At 42.0% G+C, this 12,027-nt stretch overlaps 1 pseudogene; it reads left to right on the top strand.

Moving 5' to 3' along the window:
• Positions 1-349: 349 nt before the first annotated feature.
• LOC112317736 (ferritin heavy chain-like) lies at positions 350-9,097 on the top strand (annotated as a pseudogene).
• The last annotated feature ends 2,930 nt before the right edge of the window (positions 9,098-12,027 follow it).

Here is a 12,027-nt window from a genome sequence, read left to right as displayed (position 1 = left end):
GGAATCAGCACCAGAAAAGCCCATTTTGCTTGTGGGTAGTGAAGGAAGTGACTGAGGTGGCAGAGAATTGAGCAAGTAGCACTGTTCCCTCTTGGATGCCTCCCCCACTGACAGCGTCACAACACAGCGACTTGGGTTGCCTTTCTCTGGTGAATACCTAAGGCTCCACCCCTTACTATGTAACAGGCATGCTGAGACAAAAACAAAAAACAAACAAACAAACAAAAAACCCCGACCCGAATGAAAGAACAGATCAAAACTCTAGAAAAAAATACAACTAAGTGACAAAGAGATAGCCAACCTATCACATGCACAATTCAAAACACTGGTAATCAGGGTGCTCGCAGAAATGGAGGAGTATGCTCGCAAAATAGAGGAAAAAGAAGAAGGCTATGAAAAGTGAAATAAAGGAAAATGTACGGGGAACCAACAGCAATGGGAAGGAAGCCAGGACTCGAAACAATGGTTTGGAACAGAAGGAAGGAACAAACATTCAACCAGAACAGAATGAAGAAACAAGAATTCAAAAAAATGAGGAGAGGCTTAGGAACCTCTGGGACAACTTTAAACGTTCCAACAGCTGAATCATAGGGGTACCAGAAGGAGAATAGGAGAGCAAGAAATTGAAAACTTATTTGAAACATAAGGAAGGAGAACTTCCCCAATCTGGCAAAGGAAATAGACTTCCAGGAAGTCCGGGAAGCTCAGAGAGTCCCAAAGAAGTTAGATCCAAGGAAGCATACACCAAGGCACATCATAATTACATTACCCAAGATTAAAGATAAGAAGAGCATCTAAAAAGCAGCAAAAGGGGACAGTTACCTACAAATGAGTTTCCATAAGACCCTTGGCTGATTTCTCAAAAGAGACCTTACAGGCAAGAAGGGGCTAGAAAGAAGTATTCAAAGTCATGACAGGCAAGGACCTGCATCCAAGATTGCTCTATCCAGCAAAGCTATCATTTAGAATGGAAGGGCAGATAAAGTGCTTCCCAGATAAGGGCAAGTTAAATGAGTTCATCATCACCAAGCCCTTATTATATGAAATGTTAGAGGGACTTATCTAAGAAAAAGAAGATGATTAAAAATATTAACAGTAAAATGACAACAATTATTAAAAAATGAACCTAAAAAAGAAGCAAACTAAGGAAACAACTAGAACAGGAACAGAATCACATAAATGGAGATCACATGGAGGGTTATCAGCAGGGAGGGGGAAGGCGGAGTTTGGGGGAAAAGGTGAAGGGAATAAGAAGCATAATTGGTAGGTAGAAAATAGACAAGGGGAAGTTAAGAATAGTATAGGAAATGGAGAAGCTAAGGAACTTATATGTAGGACCCATGGTCATGAACTAAGTGGGTGGGGGATACAGGTGGGAGGGGATGTGCAGGGTGGAGGGCAATAAAGGGGGGGAAATGGGACAACTGTAATAGCATAATAAATAAAATACATTTAAAAATATATACTTAAAAATAAATAAAATGAAATGAAAGGAGAGACAAAATACTTACCAGACCAAAAAAAGAAAAAAAGAAAGCTAAAGAAGTTCATCACCACCAAACCAGTATAACAAGAAATATTAAAGAGACTTCTTTAAGAAGAAAAGATTTAAAAATATGAATAATAAAATCACAATAACCACGTATCTATCTATCTATCTATCTATCTATCTATCTATCTATCTATCTATCAATAATTACTTTAAGGCAAATGGATTAAATGTTTCAATCAAAATACAGGGTTGCTGAATGGAGACCCTTACATAAGCTGTCTATAAGACACCCACACCCACTAAAGACAGAAAGACAACAGACTGAATGTAAAGGGATGAGAAAAGATATTTCATGAAAATGGAAGTGAGAAAAAATAGCTGAGGTAATAATGCTTTTATCAGACAAAATAGACTTTAAAACACAGGGTGTAAGAACAGACAAAGAAGGACCCAGTAATTCCACTTCTGGTATTTATCCAAAGAATCCCAAAATACTGAATTGAAAAGACATATGCATTCCTCTGTTCATTACAGCATTGTTTACAATTTAGCCAAGATATGGAAGCAACCTAAGTGTCTATTGATAGACAATGGATAAAGAAGGGGTACGTATATACAATAGAATGTTATTCCGCCAGAAAAAAGAGTGAAATCTTGACATTGTAACAATATGGATGGATCCAGAGGGTATTATGCTAAGTGAAATAAGTCACTTATATGTGGAATCTAAAAAACAAAATAAATGAACAAAGAAAACAAATAAACTTATAATACAGAGAACAGACTGATGGTTGCCAGGTGTGTTAGGGGGTTGGGTGAAAAAGGTGATGGTATTAAAAAGTACAAATTGGCAGTTATAGAATAGTCACGGGGATGTAAAGGATAGCATAAGGAATATATAGTTAATAATATTGTAATAACTATGTATAGTGTCAGGGGTACTAGACTTATCGGGGCATCACTATGGAAATTATACAAATGTGTAACCACTATGCTGTACACCTGAAACTGATATAATACTGAATGTCAACTGTAATTGAAAAAAAATTTTAATTACAAAAATTGGTCTGCTTAACTTAATACTTTATTAAGACATTTGATCTACTTATACATTTTGTTAAGGAAGTAGCCTCTACCCACCAGAATGTTTAATCTGTGGCTAATCCACATAGTTTAAGTGAGCTGTCAGCTTTGGCCTCAGTAGCTGCTTTGCTTCCCCGCATACCCCGAGAAGTCATGAGGGACCTGGCTCCTCTCCTTGACAGCTGTTAGGGTCAGTGGGTCAGGTCTAACAAGGAACAGTGGCCATCAGAGCCAACATCAGGGAATCACGCTTGTTTGCTCTGGGTCCGCTTTTAATTTGGGTGTTAAAGAAAAGGCAGAACAAGAAATAGATATACAGTGCAAGCAGAAAAATTTGGTTGTTTGCTTTAAGAAAAAGAAGTTGGTAAGATGGAAATAAATTCAGATTTTCTTAAGATTTCAAGAATATACTTTAAAATCTCTCTGTGTGTCTTTCTTAGAACAGATATTTCAACAGAGAGCAAGTCTCGGGATGGAGTTGGCGGTAAACGCCGCTGGACATTAGACTTCACCTTGCTGCTGCAGGCTGCTCAGAACCGGGATGACCACTGCACAGGCAGTGTCTGGGCACACATGGGAGCAGGGCTGAATCTGTTTTCTGCTACCTTCTCTATATTCAACTGAAAAGTGGCTGCTGTTAGTTGAGGCCAAACCTCTGGTTAGTTGTGCCATGCTCTCGCTAACAATTGACGTCTTAGAAACCTGCAGGCTAGCAGGAGTAATCTTTCATTCAGCCTATTGATCAGACTACTACATCTTTGAGAAACAGACTACTACATCTTTGCCTACAATTCATGCATTTAAAAGGAGGAAGCTGTAAACCTACTGAACTTGGAAACTGCTCAGGGAATGTATCTGGGAGAAATTACAGTCCTTGAAGGCAAGACCATCTAGCTGTCCACTTCCCGCACAGTACAGCCAATCAAGTATTTAGATGCAACCACTTCATTTCCATCTGATCTATTCTGAGGAGCTGCTGGAGTAGGAAATGCTTTTGGCTGGTTAGACTGTTTCAAATGAATTCCAGCAGCAAATTGAAAAACCAGTGCTCTCTTATACGTCTCCAGCTCTCTCTGACCCCTTAGCCCAGCCTTCCAATCTCTCTCAGAGCAGAGCTGCTCTGTTATTCAACACTGCTTGAGGTGGCAGCTGCCAGGCTTTGGGTGGAGCTCTCTCAATGGAATTCCACCACCGTTGAGCTTTCTCTGGGGTTTCTTAGTCACTCTGGAGAATATGCCTTAAAAGCACTGAGGTGTGGCCACAGGAGGGTACTATTAAACATGCCATTTTTGTTAGTCTATATTTAGAAATTACACTCACTAGCTGTCACCTGGAGAAGCAGGGAAGCATGCTGGGAGCACCTGCTTCCTGGCGCTTAGACACAGACGTTCCCACGTGAAGTGCTGAACGGGGAGACAAACAGAATGTTGGGGAGAGACTCCCAGAAAGATCTCATGGCATTGGTGGGTCTCCCTAAAGATAATTTTCTTGCTTAATTTTGCCTAAGGCTTCTAAATTATAAAACATAAACTGTCAAATTCCTAGAAGAGTTGCTGTTACTGTGATATAATTCATTCTTTAAAGATTCTACTAGTTATAGTTCAGTTCAAGTAATATTCAACTGCTCATCTGTTTGCTGTTAAAAGTGTCACCATCTAATATTCTTGAGGTGGAGGGAAATAAATCCTGGGTCCTGAAGGTAGATAAATAGGGGTGGTTTATGTGCAATTTCTTTGGTTCAAGTTCAAGGGCTTTATGACTGCCTAATAAAACCTATGGGATGTTTTCAGCTACTATAATAAGATGCTGATTTTCCATTTAATCTGCTATGAAGAAATTGAGAAATTCAACATCTTTATTTTCTTCAGAATTTTTGTATATAAAATTTAATTATATGGTGCCCACATATTTTTAAGAACTGGTCACTGTAATTATGTCTAGTTGTTGGATTCCAAGTGTAGAAATAAATAGGGTCAATATTATTTGACATTTGCACACTAGCAGAGTGTGTGCCTAATAGCAAGGAAAACGACATGATTGCTCTTTTGACCAATGGCATTTTCTTGAGTGGCAATAATGAAATGGATCTTCTGATCTGAAAACACACACAGGAAAAAAACAAATAAGGAAGAGTCTTGGCTTTGATACATAGTGCCCAAAGGACAATAGTTGATTTTTTAAATTCCAATATTCTTTCTTCAAAAATCATTTTAAAAAGAGTTTTGCAATCAAAGTGTTCCCTGCAGTGAGGGTCTTCCTGCAGGGGATGACACCTCTGAACCTGCCCAGCCCAGTGGCTTTGCCCCCCATGACTCTACCTGGGCCTGCAAAGGCCACAGAGGCCTCTCTGGGTCGGTCCCAGCAGGCTGGCTCTCACTCTCTGGCCTGTGTACTAGGTTCAGATGCAAAACAATGCAGGCATTCATGCACCAGCAGCGTGTATGCCCGGTGAGGAGTGGGGACATTAGGGTTCATGAACTGGAGGTTACTTTTTCGTGGGACAGTGATCACTGAGTGCCTATTTACTGTATTTGTTGAGTAGCAGGGACTTTCTAGGCACTGGGGATTGTCTGTGAACCAAAGAGAGAGAATGCCCCTGACCTCATGAAGCTTACAATTTAGTGAGGAGAAAACAAACAGTAAAGTAAACAGAAACAGATAAATACCATGGAAGGGGAAAAAAGGTTTAGTGAAGGGGATGGTGATGTAGGCTTGTGTTTAGTACTGTAGCAAACAGAGTTGTTTAAAGAGGCATGACCACTTGTTTAGCCCGGTTTATGATGAACAGGTAAGTCTACCGGCCCTGGGGTCACAGCACTATCCTTGACTGGCTTCTGGCCATCACAGGAGTGTTTGGGATGCCATCAACAGATTAATTCCATTTGAACTCTAGGGACATTGATTTAAAAGGTGTAGGGGAAGATAACAGAGTAAGGACACAGTAGCCAGGAAGTCCTGTGTCTGTCAACACTAGAAAATCCAGCCACATTTGTGGCCATAATTATGCATATTTTCTATAAGATAGTAGTCTTAGAATCCCAGAGAGAGAGAAACCCTCACTGAAACTGTAATTGAATAACAATAAAAATTTAAAAAAAAAAAAGAAAAGAAAAGAAACCCTCACTGAAAGGCAAATGGGTCGGTCTTAGTCCTAATCCTGTTTCATACCACAGCATGGGTGTGATCAGGGAGGGCTGGTAAATGTATAATAATCAGCTTTCCAAAAAAAAAAATTGTATATGTAAAAACTTCATTACAAACTTTACTTATATAAAGAATATGTAGCACATATTGTCAAATAATAATAATAAAATATCAAATTTTAACAACATTTACAATTTTAATTGTAAATTGCATACAACTGATTAATTCTCACAGAATGGCTTCACTGATTTTTTTAAAAGATTTTATTTATATTTTAGAGAGAAGGGAAGGAAGGAAGAGAGGGCGAGAAACATCGATCAGTTGCCTCTCACAAGCACTGGGACTGGGGACTGAACCTGGCATCCAGGTATGACCAGGAATCCAACCCATGAGCTTTTGGTTCACAGGCCAGTGCTCAACCCATTGAGCCACACCAGCCAGAGCTGGATTTATTTTTGTCAAACTCTTGTGTCTGTAGGTAACCTAAGGTTACAACAAATGAAAAAATATAGCTCCATTATGAATGTTGGTTGTATTTCCTTTCAGTTAACAGATAATGGAAATGAAACAATGAAGATGTATGTTGGAACCCTACTCACCCATTCTTCAGTGACATAAGTGACTGATTTGCTCAATTGAATAATAGTTTCTGAAAACTGAAAAAATATTTCCTCAATTTTCTGTGCTTTTGACAATATGACCGTTTTCCCTTATCATTTTCTTAAGTCTAACAATCAATAAAACAATAAATCAAATCAAGCCTTAAATTATAGTATTTGCCAGTTTCTGAGTTGAAAATATTCTTACTATGGCTGATATCAAGCTACCAAGTGATCTCACTGAACATGAATTTGAGAAAAGATGTAGAGTAGTATACCAATATTCAGGTGGGGCAAAAGTAGGTTTGCAGTTGTTCATTTGGAAAATAATACAATAACTAATAAATAATAACAGAAGAATAAACCCTGTGTTTTGGGTACTCACAATTGTAAACCTAGTTTTGCCCCACCCTGTATATCATTTCTACCACATAAACACAAGAATTATAAATAGCCTTGAGAGCATTGCTTTTTAGAGAGAGAGGAAGGGAGAGAAACATTAATGCGAGAGAGAAGCATCGATTGGTTGCCTCCCAGCTGTACTCTGACCAGGGATAGTATGTGTAGGGACCAGGGATTGAACGCATAGCGTAGGTATGTGCTCTGACCGGGAATCGAACACACAACCTTTTGGTTACAGGACGACGCCCCAACTGAGTCACACCAGCCAGACCTTTCTACTCATTCTTGATGATCATGAAAACTGGCACAAATACAGTTCTGTCTAATTTGTCCTTCAGAAAAAGAACCTCAGTCAGCTTTTTCTCACCGTTTCCACTTGTATGACTGCAGTCCAAGCCTGATCATCTTTCGTTGGCATTATTTCAGTCACTTCATATTATGCATGGAATTGCACTCTCCCAAAATGTTGAAGTCCTAACCCCCTGTGTGATGGTATTTGGAGATAGGGCCTTTAAAGAGACAGTTAAATTAAAGTTAAATGAGGTAATAATCCAATATGACTGATGTCCTTATAAGAAGAGGATAGATACCAGGAATGTACAAACGCAGAAGAAAGGCCACATGAAGACACACAGAGAAGTCGACTATTTGCAAGCCAATGAGAGAGGCCTCAGGAAGAGCCAAACTGCCAACTGCGTAATCTTGTACATCTAGCCTACAGAACCGTGAGAAAATACATTTCTGTTACTTGAACAACCCAGTCTATAATATTTTGTGATAGCAGCCCTAGCCGACAAATACACCCCTTGACTGGTCTCTCTGCTTCTGCCTTTGCCCCAGTGGTCTGTTTGCAACAGAGCAGCAAGGTGAGCCTATTGAAACGTGACCATGGCAAGTCTCTCCTCTGCTGGAAACCCTCTTGGTTGCTCATAGCTCACATTCTCACACCAGCCACAGGCTGTGTTAGTTAGCTCTTGATCTTTGATCTCATCCACTAAGCCTCCACTCTTTTACCTGACTCCCCTCACTGTGACCTCTTTGCTCTTTCCCACATATGACAAGTATGCTCCTGTCTGAGGATTCTGGTGGTTGCCCTTTTGTCCAGAACATTCTTCATCCAAATATCAGCATGAACACACTTCTCCCTCAGGGAGTCCCTCACTGTCATCCTTTCAGGTGGGCATTCTGCCCAAGCAACATAAAACATCTAACTCTACCCTCAGCCCATCACGCTCTATCCCCTTATCCAAATTTATTTCTCTTCATGATTCTTACCTTCTCCTGACAATATACACAGTTGCTTCTCTATTGTTTATTGTCTGAATTTGTTTAGTGAATGAACAAAAGAATGAAGAAAATTTTTTCATGTTCTTTTTACCTGTAAATAGTTTCCTGTGGTCTGTTTTTATTCCGAAGGACTTCTGATGCAAGTCTAAGGGGACTGTTTATGCAAAGCATTAGGAATGAAGTCAGAAGAACAGGTTCCATGAGTTTTAATGGGGTTTTACAAGAGCATGAGAGCTCTCAGGACCTGGGACACAGCAGATGATAACAGATCACGTTTCCACCTTCCCAGTGTTTAAGTCAGACAAGCCCAAGTCAATTGAAAACTGTGCTCCAGACAGTCTTCTCCACAGAGAAACCACAGAGTTGCTGTGGTTTCCCGCTTCAACAGTGCTTGGACGGAACCCAGCGCTCCCCACCCCATCCCAGCCAGCTGCCCAGATCCATCCTTCTGCCACCTCCTACCACCTCCTACAGAGCCCTGGGACCGCCCCAAGGTCCCCGCCACCGCTCCAGTGCTGCAAAGCTGCTTGTCCTCAGTCGCCATCACGACCACGTCCGTCTCGCAGGTGCGCCAGAACCTACCACAGGACTCAGAGGCCGCCATCAACCGCCAGATCAACCTGGAGTTCTATGCTTCCTACCTCTACCTGTCCATGTCTTACTACTTTGACTACAATGATGTGGCTTTGAAGAACTTTGCCAAATATTTTCTTCACCAATTTCATGAGGAGAGGGAACATGCTGAGAAGCTGATGAAACTGCAGAACCAATGAGGTGGCTGAATCTTCCTCTAGGATATCAAGAAACCAGAACGCCATGACTGGGAGAATGGGCAGAATGCAATGGAGTGTGCATTACACTTGGAAAAAAGTGTGAATCAGTCATTACTGGACTCGCACAAACTGGTCACTGAAAAAAATGATCCTCATTTGTGTGCCTTTGTTGAGATTCACACCTGGATGAGCAGGTGAAATTCATCAAAGAATTGGAGGACCATGTAATCAACTTGTGCAGATTGGGGGCCCCTGGATCTGACATGGCAGACTATCTCTTTGACAAGCACACTCTAGGGGACAGTACAGAGAGCTAACAAGCCTCAGGCTGCCTTCCCACCGCCACGTGCTTGACATCCCTGGTCACCAAAGCAGTACGTGCATGTTGGAGTTACTTTTACCTTTTCTATAACTTGTACCAAATCATCCATTTGTGTCCTACATTGTACCATGCCTTCAAATAGAGTTATTTGGTATCCCCCCCACAAAAAGAAAACTGTGCTCCCATCTTTGAGTAAGAAATAAATATATGTGAATTACATATCCTTAACAAAAAGTTGATTGTGAATTGAGGTACCAGCTGCCATTGGCCATAATTAAAATGGAGTGTTATGGTGTTGTAATTCTGTTAAATGCAAATCCATCTTGCGGCAAATGGGAACAAATGAAGAATGAATTTCATTATATACAACTACTTACTCAAACTGTTCCATCCAATACAAAGAGGCAGAGGCCACTTACTGTGAGCCTGGGAGATGAGGGTGGAATGGCACCTCCTTTGACATGTGTCACAGAGAGGCAGCTGTACAGAATGAAACAAAGCTCCTATCCCATCCCATTTCAGCGATGATGGAAAATCAGGGAGGATGCACGCAAGACACAGCTGTATTTCTGAGCAGTGGGTATTTAGTGGCATCTAATGGGGGTTGTTTGCCTCTTAAACTCATTAGTGTCTTCATATGACTGACTATGCAATGATTAGTGGGGAGATCTGACTCCTCAGGAAAATGGAATGAGAAGAAAGTGTAAGGGGGGCTCCTTCCTGGAGTGGCTGGGGAGTCCTATCAGGAGGTGTACACCCCAGAAAACAACTGATTATACAAAGGAGAGCAGCTGAAAGCTGCTCTCTGGGGGCCACCGTCCCAGAAAACCACCAAGCTGGCAAGCTTTTAATGACAAGGGCTCCCCAAGCTGAGCTGACAGCTGCAGCTGAGCCACAGCCCCAGCAGATCCCCACAGGGTCATTTTCCTGCCTGGAAGCTGGAAAAGTGTGAATGACAGCCCTGGTTCAGCTGTTCGGGTAATTCTGAGCACTTGGCATCACATCTGGTGTCAGTGATTTTGTTACTGTTTTATGTATTTCATTTCATGTTGAATATTAAGCGATGAAGCTAGTCACCCACAGAGGCAGGGAGTATGGAGAAAGAACTCACTTCTGAGCAAGTCCTAGGGTCATGAGATTAACATGCTTTTGTGGCTCTCATGAAAACTCTGCTAATGGAAGCATGGCTCAAGCCCAGGAATGCAGGAATCTCCCTTCCTCTAGTTATCACTGTATTGTTCAAAATGCTTCGTTCAGCTCCTCCTGGTGGTGACCCCCTCATCCCGACTACCTTCCCATGGATGCCACCAAGTGCCAGGAAGTGGTTGTCTATCAGAACATTATATCTTTTTTCTGTCACTTGCCTATAATTTAGTTCTGGCTCTGTAAAAAAGAGAAAATCTCTAATACTTAAGTTGCATCTGAGTAACTGACATGTGATCATTTCACAAGAGCAGATGGATGAAAGACAGTCAGTAAACATGAGGCCCCACTGTTTTATTACTAGACCCCACATGGGAAAGGGGGACTGTGTGATCTTTAAGCAGTGGGTTTTAGAGCAAAGAATGTGGAATGTGGGCCTGGGTTTGCATTCAGGTTCCTCCTCTTAAAAGCTATATGACTGTGGATGAGTCCATAACTCATGGGGGATGAGTTACCCCCATGTCCTCACCTGTGAGTGGGGTAACAACAGACCTCAGATGGCTGCTGTGGGGCTCAATGAGGTGAGCTATGTGAACGTCTGAGAGCTGTCCACACGGTACAAACACAGGTGGCATCTCATCCTAGAGACTGTCAAGGCTCTCCATAACATGGGTGCCTGTCACATCTCCCCTTTTCTTCCTCAAACCCTGCTCCTCCCCATAACTCTTCTCTCCCACCTCATCTTCCTTTTCCTACCTCCACACCCTTCCTCACATGATCTTCCTCACCTATCCTTTGGTCGCCTTCCAGATCCTCCTCTTCCTGCAATCCATGCCTCCTGGAGAGTCCTCACCAATATCCTTGAATTACAATCAGGAGGGACAGCATAGCCTCTCTACCTACCCCTGTGCCATAGTCCAAGTCTCCCTGAGTAGATTCTTAAGTCCCCAAGGGCAGAATCAATGCTCAATGTACTTGTCCGGCTGCAGTAGCCAGTGGGGAGGCTCAACAAACACCCAAGCATCTACTTTTCTGATGATGGAATGGAAATGGTTTTATTGAAATTATATAATAGTTTCACAGAGTTTCCTGTTACTCTCACCCAAGCTGGAACTAAAATGACTACCTCGATGAGGTGGTGGGACTATCACTCCCTGGAGAAAAGAGGAGGCCCCAGGCTGGCTGGGTGCAGGGATGGGGAGGCTGCTGCTCTGCCAGCCCCAGCCACTGTTTGCAGAGCACCCTCAGGATGGGGAGTTGGGTAGCAGAAGCCAGTGAGCTTTTGTTTCCAGAAACAAAGGACTTATTGTGACTTTTCTTCTAATTCTAAAATAGCTATTAAGCTTTCACAATGAGCCAAGTACTATTTATAGGGTATCTAATAAGATGGTTCTTGCTCTCAGAGTCAGTTTTAAAAACACAGTAATCATAGCTTTTTAGATAGTAAAGAAATTTGTTTCCCCGAGTTGCAAATGGCTGAGCCCTGCCCATGCTGTATTTTCAGAGTGTTGGGGGTCGGGGTAGAACCCAAGGGCTGCCTTTGGTAAAGTGAGGGGAAGGGAGCCATGCAGTCTCCCCCACTGCAGGCCTAGCAGCCAGATGTCCTTGCTGTTAGCACCTGCTGCTGGCCAGGTAGCCCCACCCTCATCCTGCACAAGCCTTTCGTCCCTTGAGAGCACTCGGCATCCATCTTTCTGTAGATGGCTTTGAGGTCATATTCTAAAAGATAAAGCTTTTTATTGCTAGGGTGAACCAAACAAAATGTAGGACAAAATGGTCACA

Source organism: Desmodus rotundus, chromosome 4, assembly GCF_022682495.2.
Source record: "Desmodus rotundus isolate HL8 chromosome 4, HLdesRot8A.1, whole genome shotgun sequence".
NCBI lineage: Eukaryota > Metazoa > Chordata > Mammalia > Chiroptera > Phyllostomidae > Desmodus > Desmodus rotundus.
Note: the sequence above shows the minus strand (reverse complement) of the source record. Positions and strands in the feature narration are given on the sequence as shown.